This window comes from Arachis ipaensis, chromosome B3, assembly GCF_059453495.1.
Source record: "Arachis ipaensis isolate K30076 ecotype BB chromosome B3, ASM5945349v1, whole genome shotgun sequence".
Lineage (NCBI taxonomy): Eukaryota > Viridiplantae > Streptophyta > Magnoliopsida > Fabales > Fabaceae > Arachis > Arachis ipaensis.
This window is the reverse complement of record NC_142438.1, coordinates 55,370,912-55,387,472: the sequence shown is the minus strand read 5'-3', so window position 1 is coordinate 55,387,472 and position 16,561 is coordinate 55,370,912. Positions and strand designations below refer to the sequence as shown.

The window sequence follows — 16,561 nt, the reverse complement described above, 5'->3', positions numbered from 1 at the left end:
AGGCTTCGATCTGAGGTCCAGACTTTTAGACAACAAGATGGTGAAACTCTCTACGAGGCATGGGAGAGATTCAAGGACTTGACAAGGAAATGCCCACCAAACATGTTCCATGATTGGGTGCAATTGCACATCTTCTATGATGGGCTCTCTTATGAATCAAGGAAGGCTGTAGACCATTCATCAGGAGGTTCATTGAACAAGAAAAAGACCGTGGAAGAAGCCATTGAAGTGATCGAGACAGTGGCTGAGAATGAGTACTACTATGCATCAGAAAGGCACAACACTAAGGGAGTCATGGAGCTGAACCATGTTGATACAATTCTAGCCCAAAACAAGGTGTTTGCCAAGCAACTAGCAGAGCTTACCAGGCAATTAGAAACAAAGCAAGTGGCTGCAATACACACACAAGATCAAGAGGAAGTAGGCATTGAAGGAGGTGATTGGGATGAGGTTAACTATGTGGGAAACCAACAAAGGCAATCATATGATCCACACTCCAACACTTACAACCCAGGCTGGAGAAACCACCCAAACTTTGGGTGGGGAAACCAACAAACCCAACCACAAAACCACAAACCTTACAACCACAACCAACAAAACAATTCCACATACCAAAACTCCAACCAAAGATCATACCAAGCCACACAAAACACTTACCCCCAATCATCATATCATGGCCAAAATAATCAACATACCCAACCTAATCCGAACCAACAATTTCAAGATCAATTAAACCGGATGGAAGGAATGCTTGCAACCATGAGCCAAGACATAATTGAATTGAAGGCTTTTAAGGAAGAAGTAAATTCTAACTTGCAAAACCAAGGAGCTGCCATCCAGAAGCTAGAAAATCAAATTTTGTATTTGACTAAGCAAGCCCCTGGGACAAGCAGTTCTCATACTGTTAAGGCTATTGCAAGGGAGGAATGTAAGGCCATAACCCTCAGAAGTGGAAAGAATCTAAAGGAGATTTCAAGGGAAACCACAGAGGATGAAGTAAAGGAAAATGTGAAAGACAAAGAACAAGGACAATCTGTTACACCGTTTGCAACAAAAGAAAAAGAAAAAGAGGTCTTGAAGCCTTACACACCTAAAGCACCTTATCCTCAACGTTTGATGAAAAGTGAAAAGGATGGCCAATTCTCCAGGTTCTTGGAGATTTTCAAGAAGCTTCAAATCAACATTCCCTTTGCTGAAGCAATAGAGCAAATGCCACTCTATGCAAAATTCTTAAAAGAATTGATGACCAAGAAGAGAAGCTGGAGAAATGAGGAAACTGTGTTGTTAACTGAAGAATGCAGTGCCATCATTCAGCACAAATTGCCTCAGAAATTGAAGGACCCAGGCAGTTTCCAAATCCCCTGTATTATAGGAGAAGTCATGGTGGAGAAGGCCTTGTGTGATTTAGGGGCCAGCATCAATTTGATGTCGCTAACAATGATGAAAAGAATGAAGATTGAAGAGGCCAAACCAACAAGAATGGCCCTCCAATTGGCAGATCGAACTTTTAAATTCCCTCATGGGATAGTTGAGGATTTGTTGGTGAAGGTGGGAGAATTTATATTTCCTGCTGATTTTGTGGTGTTAGATATGGAGGAAGAAGCCAAAGCTTCAATAATTCTGGGAAGACCCTTCCTAGCTACTGCTGGAGCCATCATAGATGTACAAAAGGGTGAACTCACTCTTAGACTCCATGATGAGAAATTGGTGTTTAATGTATTCAAGGCAATGAGCTATCCATCAGAATCACTAAGGGAATGCATGAGGGTTGATGTAGTGGACATTGCAGTACAAGAAACTTTTGAGGAAACAATAAAGGAAGTGGCAGAGGAGGAGTTCACCAAGGATATTGAAGTTAGTGATATCAAGGATGATGACACAACTATGCTAAGCAGGCCAGAGAAAGTGAAAGAAGAAAAGGAAGCACCAAAACCTGAGCTCAAAGCATTGCCCCCTAATCTCAAGTATGCATACTTGGGTAGTGATGAGAGTCACCCTGTTATCATTAGCTCGGCCTTGAGCCAAGAACAAGAAGAAGAATTGATCAAGGTGCTGCAAACTCATCAAGATGCCATTGGATGGACCCTAGCTGATTTGAAGGGGATAAGTTCATCCATATGCATGCATAAAATCTTGTTAGAAGAAGATGCTAGACCCTCCATTCAAGCTCAAAGAAGATTGAATCCCGTCATGAAAGAAGTGGTACAAAAGGAAGTGAGGAAGTTATGGCAGGCAGGGGTAATCTACCCCATTTCTGATAGCCCATGGGTTAGTCCCATCCATGTAGTTCCCAAGAAAGGTGGCATAACGGTGGTGCCAAATGAGAAGAATGAACTCATACCCACAAGAACCGTTACTGGGTGGAGGATGTGCATAGACTACAGGAAGCTCAATGAAGCCACCAGAAAAGATCATTTCCCACTCCCATTCATGGATCAGATGCTTGAAAGGCTTGCCGGACATGCTTACTATTGTTTCTTGGATGGATATTCAGGCTACAACCAAATAGTAGTTGATCCTAGTGATCAAGAGAAAACATCATTTGTTTGTCCATATGGAGTTTTTGCTTATAGACGCATGCCCTTTGGATTGTGCAATGCACCTGCCACTTTCCAAAGATGCATGCTGTCCATCTTTTCGGACATGATTGAAAAATTTATTGAGGTCTTCATGGACGATTTTTCTGTGTTTGGGGATTCTTTTCCCAGCTTCCTACACCACCTTGCCTTGGTGCTTAAGAGGTGCCAAGAGACTAATCTAGTATTAAACTGGGAAAAGTGTCATTTCATGGTCACAGAAGGAATAGTCCTTGGCCACAAAATCTCTAATAGAGGCATGGAGGTGGACAGAGCTAAGGTGGAAATCATTGAAAAACTACCTCCACCAAGTAATGTCAAGGCAGTTAGGAGCTTTTTGGGCCACGCTGGTTTTTACAGAAGGTTTATTAGAGACTTTTCTAAAATAGCCAAACCTTTGAGTAACTTGCTTGTCTCTGATACACCCTTTGTATTTGATGGAAATTGCATGCTAGCCTTTGAACTTTTGAAGCAAAAACTTTCCTCTGCACCTATCATTGCCCCACCTGATTGGAACTTACCGTTTGAACTGATGTGTGATGCATCAGACCTTGCTATTGGGGCAGTGTTAGGACAAAGGAAAGACAATTTGGTACATGTGATTTATTATGCCAGTAAAGTCTTGAATGCTAACCAAAGGAATTACACAACCACTGAAAAAGAACTCTTGGCAATAGTCTTTGCATTTGAAAAATTTAGATCTTATCTCATTGGATCTAAAGTCATTGTTTTCACTGATCATTCAGCGTTAAAATATTTACTTGCCAAACAAGAATCTAAACCGAGACTTATTAGATGGGTTCTTTTGTTGCAGGAATTTGACATTGAAATCAAAGACAAGAAGGGTGTAGAGAACAAGGTGGCAGATCATTTATCAAGGATACCATGTGAAGAAGGAAGCACACAAAGCACACATGTAAATGAGTGCTTTCCTGATGAACAACTCATGCTAATTCACAAAGCACCCTGGTTTGCAGACATAGCAAACTTCAAGGCCACTGGGAGTTTACCTTTGGAATTTAACAAACATCAAAAGAAGAAATTGGTAAATGATGCCAAATACTTCATCTGGGACGAACCATACTTGTTCAAAAAATGTTCCGATGGCATACTCAGAAGATGCATATCTGAGGAAGAAGGAAGGGAAGTTTTATGGGACTGCCATGGCTCCACTTATGGAGGGCACTTTGCAGGGGAAAGAACAGCAGCTAAGGTGTTGCAGTGTGGTTTTTATTGGCCTACTATTTTCAAAGATGCAAAAGAATTAGTGAAGCACTGCCCTGAATGCCAGAAAGCTGGGAACCTGCCAAGAAGAAATGAAATGCCACAACAATTCATTCTAGAACTTGAATTGTTTGATGTATGGGGGATAGATTTCATGGGACCATTTCCCTCCTCATACTCGAATAATTACATTCTTGTGGCAGTAGATTATGTCTCCAAATGGGTTGAAGCAATAGCAACTCCAACCAATGATAATAAGGTAGTCATGAACTTCCTCAGAAAACACATTTTTTGCCGTTTTGGGGTTCCAAGAGCAATCATCAGTGATGGAGGAAGCCACTTTTGCAACAAACCATTAGAGGCATTGCTCCTAAAATATGGAGTCAAACACAGGGTAGCCACACCATACCATCCACAGACAAGTGGGCAAGCCGAAATATCTAACAGAGAACTCAAAAGAATCCTGGAAAAAACTGTGGGAACTTCAAGAAAGGACTGGTCGATTAAGCTAGATGATGCTCTTTGGGCATATAGGACAGCTTTCAAAACACCAATTGGAATGTCTCCTTACCAACTAGTATATGGAAAAGCTTGCCATCTGCCACTGGAGTTGGAGCACAAGGCATACTGGGCCTTGAAACTTCTGAACTTGGACAACAAAGCCGCTGGAGAAAGAAGGATGTTGCAAATTCAAGAATTGGAAGAATTCAGAGCGGAAGCTTATGAGAATGCCAAAATTTACAAAGAAAGAGCAAAGAAGAAGCATGACAGCAACATAGCCCCAAGGAAATTTAAAGAAGGGCAAAAAGTATTGCTCTACAATTCTAGGCTAAAGCTATTTCCAGGGAAGTTAAAATCAAGGTGGTCTGGACCATTCCTTGTCACCAAGGTCTCCAACTATGGACAAGTAGAAATCATGGAAGAAAAGTCGCAACGAACCTTCATTGTTAACGGTCAAAGACTCAAACATTACTTGGGAGATGTGGAGGAGAAGGACAAAGTTAAATATCACCTCAACTGAGGAAGCTGACCGTCAAGCTAATGACGTTAAACAAGCGCTTGTTGGGAGGCAACCCAACCTGAGGTAATACCTTTTTGCTGTTTCTTTTATTTGTTTCAAAAAAAGGGGTAAAGTAGTTTCTGTGCATTGCAAAGAATTAAGTTTGGTGTTTCACACCAAACAATGAATTCATGGATCCATAAGTCAAAGGGGAATGTGTGACTCTAAGTTTGGTGTTCCACCATAAAGATCAACTGAACACAACAACCTTTGAATTATGTGAAAGGAACAACTATTCTAAGCAGTCACAGAAATGCTTAAAACCCTTAGTAGCAACATCATTCCAAGATAACTCAAGGATTCAAAGAACACAGAGAAGTAAGTGGGAGACTAAGTTTGGTGTTCACATACCAACTTAAGAATCCGATACTTACCCACACATAGTTGAGCTAACCACTTAAGTGCTTGAGGAGCAAGCAACTTCATTACTCTTTGCAGGAAAGGAAACAAGAACCTTAAAGCATGAAGCAACATTTAGGAAGAAGAAGGAGAAATCAAAGTGTTTCCTGACAACAAAGAGAAAACAAGGAATTTCACAAGGTGGTATTATTCCTTGATAATTCTTTAAAAAGGTTAAACAAAAGCATGCGTGTTCTGGTTTAAACTGTAAATGTTGACTCTTTCTGGAATGTGTAGTTTTTTTTGTTAATTGCTTTGAATAAAGTGAATGCTTAGATGTTTGGATATAACTTCACCTTCTTAAACAAGTGCCTGCCATGCTTGTTCTGTTTCCAAAAATAAAAGAAAAGCTTGAACAAAAGTAACTTGGCTAAATTAGTGACAAATCAAGTAGAATTAAGTGGTGGTATGCATGCTTGATTGTTTAGTCACATCACTAAAATTAGAGTGTAGAATTATCATTTTTTATGTAGAAGTAAAAATTGTCTATGGATCTTGATGAATAAATGTCTTTGGCCATGAAAAAGAAAGAAAAAGGAAAAGAAAAAGCCACGGAAAAAGGCAACCAAAAAGCAAAAAAATTGAGAAAATAAGCTAGGCACCAATGGTTTGAACTTCTGAGACAAATGCCTGTGGTGTTTATGTATTAAGGATATGCTTGGATGAATAGGTTCTGAGGAGTGTTTCAACACTTGGTAACTTGGGTTAACTAACCCGGGATTATCAACCAAAAGTCCATTATCAAGAGCAACCTCAATACAAAACATTTAGTCACACAAAGAGGTGCTGGGCACCAATGTCTCAAGAAGAAATGTGAACTAAAATGCCTAAAGTGGATATGTGTAGTGCACTGATAAGAAAAAGAAAATGCCAAAGGCTTGTGCAACACATGACACTAAGCAAACAAGGAGCAAAAGAAGCTCTAAGAAAAAGAAAAGAAAAACAAAAGAGAAGTGCCAAAGACATAAGAATAACAGGAGGCCATAGCAATTTTTGACGGATGCAATGAAAAAGTGATAATCCTACCTGATAAGTATGAAAAAGTGATGCTGCAACTTTCTGCATAGAACCCTTCTGATGAACTTCAAATGCTTGCTAATATAGCCAATGTAATTACTTTCTGTTCATACTTTCTTCTCAAATAACTCAGGACTTGCTTAGGGACAAGCAAGTATTAAGTTTGGTGTTGTGATGCCAAGGCATCATAGGCTAGTTTCACTGGCATTTTTCTGTTAGTTTTAGTTATTTTATGCATTTTCTTGAGCTTAAAGTAACCAAAAATGGTTAAATGAAGAACAAAGTAATGAACCATCCAAACAATATGATTTTGATGCAAATTCCATGAGTTTTAGTTATATTACTTAAATGCTATGAATGAAAGATTTCTCATGAAATTTTGCAAGACTTTGATGCAATTGTTTGGATGATTTCAGGGAAGAAGAGGCTAAGCAAGGAAGCAACAAAATCAATAAAGGAAGCTTGAATATCACATGTGGAGTTTAAGTTCCAGTTTAAGCCTAAACTGGAGCTTAAACGCCAAAATCATGAAGGATAAGAAATGCTGGGATTGAAGTTTAACCTCCAGTTTGACCTCAAACTGGAGGTTAAACGCCAGAATGAAAAGCCTCACTTAAGGAGCATTCCACGTTTAACCTCCAGTTTGACCTCAAACTGGAGGTTAAACGCCAGAATGAGTATGCCACCCAGGGAGGAGTTCCACGTTTAACCTCCAGTTTGACCTCAAACTGGAGGTTAAACGCCAGAACCAGGAAGAGTACCAGGGGCCATTCCACGTTTAAGCTCCAGTTTGACTCAAACTGGAGCTTAAACGTGTTCGATAGTTTTTTCACTCCAGGGTTGCTCTCTCCATCTCCACGTTTAACCTCCAGTTTGACCCCAAACTGGAGGTTAAACGTGTTCGACACCTCCAGGGCCACCATTCCAAGCTTCCACGTTTAACCTCCAGTTTGACCTCAAACTGGAGGTTAAACGTGTTCGACCTCCAGTATGCCTCCACCCTTTTCCACGTTTAACCTCCAGTTTGACCTCAAACTGGAGGTTAAACGTGTTCGACCTCCAGTATGCCTCCACCCTTTTCCACGTTTAACCTCCAGTTTGACCTCAAACTGGAGGTTAAACGTGTTCGACCTCCAGGGCTGCCCTTCCTATCTCCACGTTTAAGCTTCAGTTTAACCTTAAACTGAAGCTTAAACGTGTTCGACTACATGACTCTCCAGGGCTACCTTCTTCCATTTCCACGTTTAAGCTTCAGTTTAACCTTAACTGAAGCTTAAACGTGCTTCTACAAATGGCATCACTGGAAGTGTCTGGCGTTTAAGTTGCAGTTTAAGCTTAAACTACAACTTAAACGCCACTCTTGAAAAAAGGTTTCTGGGCCAAAAATATTGTGATTTAAGTTAGTCTTTGAGCACAATTATTAACTTAAACTTACTTTGGTATGAAACCCAATTGAATATCATGGTTTATGGGATTGGGCCTGAGGGATTGATGAGTTTGAAATCTCATTTATTGAGTCATGTGCCATTATTTGATTATCACTAAGTTGGCTCAATAAATGTTACAGGATTTGGATCAACAACCTCATCAAGATTATGGATCATAAACCCAAGACAAAAGGAAAGCAAGGAGAGGCCTCAAAGCCCAAGAAGCACAACTGAAGCTCAATATAGAAAGTGTATAAATAGGATAGAAGTTAAGTTAGAAGGGGACTTTTACTTTCACTTTTAGCTAGTTTCTTTTTCTTTGTAATTGAATTCAGAGCTATGATTCACTAAACCCCCTTTCATTGGGTTAGGGAGCTCTATTGTAATTCAATGAATCAATAATAGTTTATCTTCTTCTTCAATCTTTTCTCTTGAATTTTGTTAGAAAGCTTCTCGATCTAATTCCATTGAGTAGTTGTCTTGGGAAAGAGACTACTCATACTTGGAATCCTTCGGAGCCTTGGGAAAGGAATGGAGGATTCATGCTAGAGAAGCTTTCTCACAGTGGATTGGATTGGGGTTTGGATGGATATTGTGACATGTAATCCTACCAAATTGTGGTTCATGAAATTGTGTGGTATAATCAGTGATCAAGCATCATCTCTTCTTATGAACATTTAAACCAAGGGATTGGGAATTTGTTTGTTTTTAGAGAGCATTGGTGAGCCAAGGAATTGGGATCCAATCATATAAGATTGCCAAGCAAAATTCAATGAATGCATTGGTTGAGGAAGAGATTTACATGTTTTGATTCGGAGATTTCAATATCTCCTAAACCCAATGAATTCCCCATTTCTGATTTCCACTTTCTCTTTACATTCTGCAATTCAATTCTTGCAATCATCCCCATTCCCTTTTAATTTCAGCAATTTACATTCTGCTCTTTAATTCATGCAATTTAAGATTCAGCCATTTAATTTTCTTGTCATTTACTTTTCCCGCCAATTTTACATTCCGCAATTCTCATCTCAAATCTTGATTCCGCTCAACTAGAACACACTTCTAATCCGAATTGCTCACTCAACCAATCCTTGTGGGATTCGACCTCACTCTATTGTGAGTTTTTACTTGACGACGATAACCGGTGCACTTGCCGGAAGGAATTTTGCCGATCGTGCAAGTGCACCGGTTATCGTCGTCAAGTAAAAACTCACAATAGAGTGAGGTCGAATCCCACAAGGATTGGTTGAGTGAGCAATTCGGATTAGAAGTGTGTTCTAGTTGAGCGGAATCAAGATTTGAGATGAGAATTGCGGAATGTAAAATTGGCGGGAAAAGTAAATGACAAGAAAATTAAATGGCTGAATCTTAAATTGCATGAATTAAAGAGCAGAATGTAAATTGCTGAAATTAAAAGGGAATGGGGATGATTGCAAGAATTGAATTGCAGAATGTAAAGAGAAAGTGGAAATCAGAAATGGGGAATTCATTGGGTTTAGGAGATATTGAAATCTCCGAATCAAAACATGTAAATCTCTTCCTCAACCAATGCATTCATTGAATTTTGCTTGGCAATCTTATATGATTGGATCCCAATTCCTTGGCTCACCAATGCTCTCTAAAAACAAATAAATTTCCAATCCCTTGGTTTAAATGTTCATAAGAAGAGATGATGCTTGATCACTGATTATACCACACAATTTTATGAACCACAATTTGGTAGGATTACATGTCACAATATCCATCCAAACCCCAATCCAATCCACTGTGAGAAAGCTTCTCTAGCATGAATCCTCCATTCCTTTCCCAAGGCTCCGAAGGATTCCAAGTATGAGTAGTCTCTTTCCCAAGACAACTACTCAATGGAATTAGATCGAGAAGCTTTCTAACAAAATTCAAGAGAAAAGATTGAAGAAGAAGATAAACTATTATTGATTCATTGAATTACAATAGAGCTCCCTAACCCAATGAAAGGGGGTTTAGTGAATCATAGCTCTGAATTCAATTACAAAGAAAAAGAAACTAGCTAAAAGTGAAAGTAAAAGTCCCCTTCTAACTTAACTTCTATCCTATTTATACACTTTCTATATTGAGCTTCAGTTGTGCTTCTTGGGCTTTGAGGCCTCTCCTTGCTTTCCTTTTGTCTTGGGTTTATGATCCATAATCTTGATGAGGTTGTTGATCCAAATCCTGTAACATTTATTGAGCCAACTTAGTGATAATCAAATAATGGCACATGACTCAATAAATGAGATTTCAAACTCATCAATCCCTCAGGCCCAATCCCATAAACCATGATATTCAATTGGGTTTCATACCAAAGTAAGTTTAAGTTAATAATTGTGCTCAAAGACTAACTTAAATCACAATATTTTTGGCCCAGAAACCTTTTTTCAAGAGTGGCGTTTAAGTTGTAGTTTAAGCTTAAACTGCAACTTAAACGCCAGACACTTCCAGTGATGCCATTTGTAGAAGCACGTTTAAGCTTCAGTTAAGGTTAAACTGAAGCTTAAACGTGGAAATGGAAGAAGGTAGCCCTGGAGAGTCATGTAGTCGAACACGTTTAAGCTTCAGTTTAAGGTTAAACTGAAGCTTAAACGTGGAGATAGGAAGGGCAGCCCTGGAGGTCGAACACGTTTAACCTCCAGTTTGAGGTCAAACTGGAGGTTAAACGTGGAAAAGGGTGGAGGCATACTGGAGGTCGAACACGTTTAACCTCCAGTTTGAGGTCAAACTGGAGGTTAAACGTGGAAGCTTGGAATGGTGGCCCTGGAGGTGTCGAACACGTTTAACCTCCAGTTTGGGGTCAAACTGGAGGTTAAACGTGGAGATGGAGAGAGCAACCCTGGAGTGAAAAAACTATCGAACACGTTTAAGCTCCAGTTTGAGTCAAACTGGAGCTTAAACGTGGAATGGCCCCTGGTACTCTTCCTGGTTCTGGCGTTTAACCTCCAGTTTGAGGTCAAACTGGAGGTTAAACGTGGAACTCCTCCCTGGGTGGCATACTCATTCTGGCGTTTAACCTCCAGTTTGAGGTCAAACTGGAGGTTAAACGTGGAATGCTCCTTAAGTGAGGCTTTTCATTCTGGCGTTTAACCTCCAGTTTGAGGTCAAACTGGAGGTTAAACTTCAATCCCAGCATTTCTTATCCTTCATGATTTTGGCGTTTAAGCTCCAGTTTAGGCTTAAACTGGAACTTAAACTCCACATGTGATATTCAAGCTTCCTTTATTGATTTTGTTGCTTCCTTGCTTAGCCTCTTCTACCCTGAAATCATCCAAACAATTGCATCAAAGTCTTGCAAAATTTCATGAGAAATCTTTCATTCATAGCATTTAAGTAATATAACTAAAACTCATGGAATTTGCATCAAAATCATATTGTTTGGATGGTTCATTACTTTGTTCTTCATTTAACCATTTTTGGTTACTTTAAGCTCAAGAAAATGCATAAAATAACTAAAACTAACAGAAAAATGCCAGTGAAACTAGCCTATGATGCCTTGGCATCAACTGTCATGCCTCCCTTTTTTGGGACGACTTGGACAGGGCTCACCCAGGGGCTATCAGAAATAGGATAAATAATCCCAGCCTCTAGTAATTTGGTGACCTCTTTCTGCACCACTTCCTTCATGGCTGGATTTAGCCGCCTTTGTGGTTGAACCACTGGTTTAGCATTATCCTCCAATAAGATTTTGTGCATGCATCTAGCTGGGCTTATGCCCTTAAGGTCACCTATGGACCACCCAAGAGCTGTCTTGTGTGTCCTTAGCACTTGAATAAGTGCTTCCTCTTCCTGTGGATTTAAAGCAAAGCTTATGATCACTGGAAAAGTGTCACCTTCTCCCAGAAATACATATTTCAGGGATGGTGGTAACGGTTTGAGCTCGGGTTTAGGAGGTTTTTCCTCTTCCAGAGGAAATTTCAGAGGCTCTTTCATCTCCTCTGAATCCTCCAAATCAGGCTGAACATCTTTAAAGATGTCTTCCAACTCTGATTCGAGACTCTCAGCCATGTTGATCTCTTCTACCAAAGAGTCAATAAGATCAACTTTCATGCAGTCTGTTGATGTGTCTGGATGCTGCATGGCTTTGACAGCGTTCAACTTAAACTCATCATCATTGACTCTCAGGGTTATTTCCCCCTGTTGGACGTCAATGAGGGATCGTCCAGTTGCTAGGAAGGGTCTTCCTAGAATGAGAGTAGCACTCTTGTGCTCCTCCATTTCTAGCACAACGAAGTCAGTGGGAAAGGCAAATGGCCTAACCCTGACAATCATGTCTTCAATCACGCCTGATGGGTATTTAGTGGAGCCATCAGCAAGTTGAAGACATATCCGGGTTGGTTTAACTTCTTTAGTTAAACCAAGCTTTCTGATAGTGGATGCAGGTATTAAGTTGATGCTTGCCCCGAGATCGCATAAAGCTGTCTTGGTGCAATTGCCTTCTAATATGCATGGTATCAGAAAACTCTCAGGGTCTTTAAGCTTTTCAGGAAAGATCTTCAGAATGACTGCACTACATTCTTCAGTGAGGAGAACTCTTTCTGTTTCTCTCCAATCCTTTTAATGACTCAAGATCTCTTTCATGAACTTGGCATAAGAAGGTATTTGCTCAAGTGCTTCTGCGAATGGAATCTTTATTTCAAGAGTCCTGAGGTAATCTGCAAAGCGAGCAAATTGCTTATCCTGCTCCTCTTTCCGGAGTTTTTGAGGATAAGGTATCTTGGCTTTATATTCCTCAACCTTAGTTGCTGCAGGTTTATTGCCTGCAAAAATGGTTGAAGAAGCCTTTTTAGAGGGGTTGTTATCAGCGTTTGTGTGTGTCTGATCCCTCACTGCAATTGAGTGCCAGGGTTAGAAACTGGAGTGACGTTAGATGCCAACTCCTTGTCTGTTCCTGGCGTCTGAACGCCAGAAATGTGCCTATTTTGGGCGTTCAGCGCCAGATCTTGCCCATTTTGGGCATTCAACGCCAGATCCTTGCCTATTTCTGGCATTGAACGCCAGTCCTGCCTTGTTTCTGGCGTTGAACGCCAGTCCTGAGCATGGTCTGGGCGTTCAGCGCCAGCCTTCCACCAAATTTCTGGCGTTTTAGTTCCAGAATTACTTTTCCCTGGGCTCTTACTGTCCTCAGGTGAATTTTGGGTGGTTTGCTCATTTCTTAGCTTTTTGCTACCTTGAGGTGGGGTATTTAATGTTTTCCCACTTCTTAGTTGGACTGCTTGGCATTCTTCTGTTATTTGCCTTGATAGCTGCTGCTTTATTTGCTTAAACTGTTCGTCCATATGTATATTAGCCATCCTTGTCTCTTGTAGTCTCTCTTTGAATTCGGCTAACTGCTTTGTTAGAAAGTCCAATTGCTGATTGAATTCAGCAGCTTGTTTTACAGGACTGAGTTCAGCAGTTGCTGTTTTAACCTCTTCTTTCATGGAAGGGTCACTGCTTAGGTACAGATGCTGATTCCTGGCAACTGTATCAATGATCTCTTGAGCCTCTTCAATTGTCTTTCTCATATGGATAGATCCACCAGCTGAGTAATTTAGAGACATCTGAGCTCCTTCAGCAAGCCCATAATAGAAGATGTCTAACTGAACCCACTCTGAAAATATTTCAGAAGGGCATTTTCGTAGCATCTCTCTGTATCTCTCCCAGGCATCATAAAGAGATTCACTATCTCCTTGTTTAAAGCCTTGGATGTCCAGCCTTAGCTGTGTCATCCGTTTTGGGGGAAAGTATTGATTCAGGAATTTTTCTGTCAGTTGTTTCCATGTCCTTATGCTGGCCTTAGGTTGGTTATTCAACCACCTCTTAGCTTGATCTTTTACAGCAAATGGAAATAGTAATAGTCTGTAGACATCCTGATCTATTTTTTTATCATGTACTGTGTCAGCAATCTGTAGAAACTGTGCCAGAAACTCTGTAGGTTCTTCCTGTAGAAGACCGGAATACTGGCAATTTTGCTGCACCATGATAATGAGCTGAGGATTCAACTCAAAGCTACTGACTCCAATGGAGGGTATGCAGATGCTACTCCCATATGAAGTAGTAGAGGGGTTACAAATATGACCCCAGAGTCCTCTTGGACTGTTCATTTTCGCTTAGGTCCATGATGGAGAAAGGGAGATGATGTAAGATAGAGAAAAAATATTTTTATTTATTTATTTATTTATTTATTTCGAAAACAAAATAAATCAAAATAAAATAAATAAAAATGAGTGAAAGATTTTCGAAAAAATGAGGAGAGAGAAAGTGATTAGGAAGTTTTGAAAAAGGTATGATATGGAAAAGATTTTAAATTTTTTTAAAAAAATCTGAATTTTTGAAATAAATTTCGAAAATTTGTTTTAGAAATAGAGAGAAAAGATATTTTTGAATTTAGTGAGGAAAGAGAAAAACAATAAAATAGCACAAGATTTAAAATTTTTAGATCTAATGCTCCTAGTTTTCGAAAATTTTGGAGGGAAAACACCAAGGAACACCAAACTTAAAAATTTTAAGATCAAGACTCAAGGAAAACTCAAGAACACTTTGAAGACTCACAAGAACACAAGAATATGAAGGAAGAACACCAAACTTAAAATTTTTAGAAAACCACACTAAAATTTTCGAAAAACACAGAAAAATCAACAAGAAAACACCAAACTTAAAGTTTGTCACAGGATTTAATAGAAAAATTATTTTTGAAAAAGATTTTTAAAAAAATTAAGGATTCTAAAGTTTTAACACGACAATAATAAGAGACTCTAAACTAAAAAGAGAAATTTTTCCTAATCTAAGCAACAAAATAAACCGTTAGTTGTCCAAACACGAACAATCCCCGGCAACGGCGCCAAAAACTTGGTGCACGAATTATGAATCACACTTTTCACAACTCGTACCACTAACCAGCAAGTGCACTGGGTCGTCCAAGTAATACCTTACGTGAGTAAGGGTCGAATCCCACGGAGATTGTTGGTTTGAAGCAATCTATGGTTATCTTGCAATTCTTAGTCAGGAAGTCAATTGTATTTATCAGCTGAATTGCGAATAAACAAGAGAGCATGGGTTAAAGGTTACTTGTTATGCATTAATGGAGAATATGTTGGAGTTTTGGAGATGCTTTGTCTTCTGAATCCCTGCTTTCCTCTGTCCTCTGCTCCCGGGATCTTTAAGCTTTTCTGGAAAGCTTTTCAGAATGACTGTACTGCATTCTTCAGTGAGGAGAACTCTCTCAGTTTCTCTCCAATCCTTCTTATGACTCAAGATCTCTTTCATGAACTTGGCATAAGAGGGTATTTGCTCAAGTGCCTCTGCAAACAGAATCTTTATTTTAAGAGTCCTGAGATAGTCTGCAAAGCGAGCAAATTGCTTATCCTGCTCCTCTTGGCGGAGTTTTTGAGGATAAGGCATCTTGGCTTTATATTCCTCAACCTTGGTTGCTACAGGTTTATTTTCTACAGAGGTGGTTGGGAAAGCCTTTTTAGAGGGGTTGTTATCAGCACTTGTGTGTGTCTGATCCCTCGCTGGTGTTTGAATGCCAGGGGTGGAAGCTGGATTGGCGTTGGACGCCAACTCCTTACCTGTTCCTAGCGTTTGAACGCCAGAACTGAGCTTCCTTTGGGCGTTTAACGCCAACTCCTTGCTTGTTTGTGGCGTTTGAACGCCAGAACTGAGCATGGGTTGGGCGTTTAACGCCAGCTCTCCATCCTTTTTTGAAGTTTGAACGCCAGAATCATTCCTCTCTGGGCTCTTACTGTCCTCAGAGGGATTCTGGATGATATTCTGCTCATCCTCTGTCAGTTGTTCTTTCCTTGGCTTTCTGTTATTCTGAAGCGAAGTATTTAATGTTTTCTCACTTCTTAATTGAACTGCCTGGCACTCTTCTGTTATCTGTCTTGATAACTGCTGTTTTGTCTGATTCAATTGTGCCTTCATATTTTTATTAGCATTTTTAGTGTCTTGTAGCATCTCCTTGAATTCTGCTAGCTGTTTTATTAGAAAGCACAATTGTTGATTGAGTTCAGCAACTTGTTCTGGAGGACCAAGTTCAGTAGACACTGCTTTGGCTTCTTCTTTTATGGAGGACTCACTGCTTATGTACAGATACTGATTTCTGGCAACTATATCAATAAGCTCTTGAGCCTTTTCAATAGTTTTCCTCATGTGTATAGATCCACCAGCTGAGTGATCTAGGGACATCTGAGCTCCTTCTGTAAGCCCATAGTAGAAGATGTCTAACTGCACCCACTCTGAAAACATTTCAGAGGGGCATTTCCTTAGCATCCCTCTGTACCTCTCCCAGGCATTATAAAGGGATTCATCATCCTCTTGTTTAAAGCCTTGGATGTCCAGCCTTAGCTGTGTCATTGATGAGCGGATAATTTATACGCTTTTTGGCATTGTTTTTAGTATGTTTTTAGTAGGATCTAGTTACTTTTAGGGATGTTTTCATTAGTTTTTATGTTAAATTTACATTTCTGGACTTTACTATGAGTTTTTGTATTTTTCTGTGATTTCAGGTATTTTCTAGCTGAAATTGAGGGACTTGAGCAGAAATCAGATTCAGAGGTTGAAGAAGGACTGCTGATGTTGTTGGATTCTGACCTCCCTGCACTCAAAGTGGATTTTCTGGAGCTACAGAACTCAAAATGGCGCGCTTCCAATTGCGTTGGAAAGTAGACATCCAGGGCTTTCCAGCAATATATAATAGTCCATACTTTGGCCAAGAATAGACGACGTAAACTGGCGTTCAACGCCAGCTTTCTACCCAAATCTGGCGTCCAGCGCCAGAAAAGGAGCCAAAACCAGAGTTGAACGCTCAAACTGGCACAAAAACTGGCGTTCAACTCCAAGAAGGACCTCTGCACGTGCAACACTCA

General features: G+C 39.9%; 1 non-coding gene across 1 annotated transcript; it reads right to left on the bottom strand.

Annotated features, from left to right (window-relative positions):
* On the bottom strand, window positions 1–104 carry LOC148570700 (small nucleolar RNA R71). The gene has a single exon (XR_015880252.1). It is a non-coding gene; the product is annotated as a small nucleolar RNA R71 (small nucleolar RNA).
* Window positions 105–16,561: the final 16,457 nt, after the last annotated feature.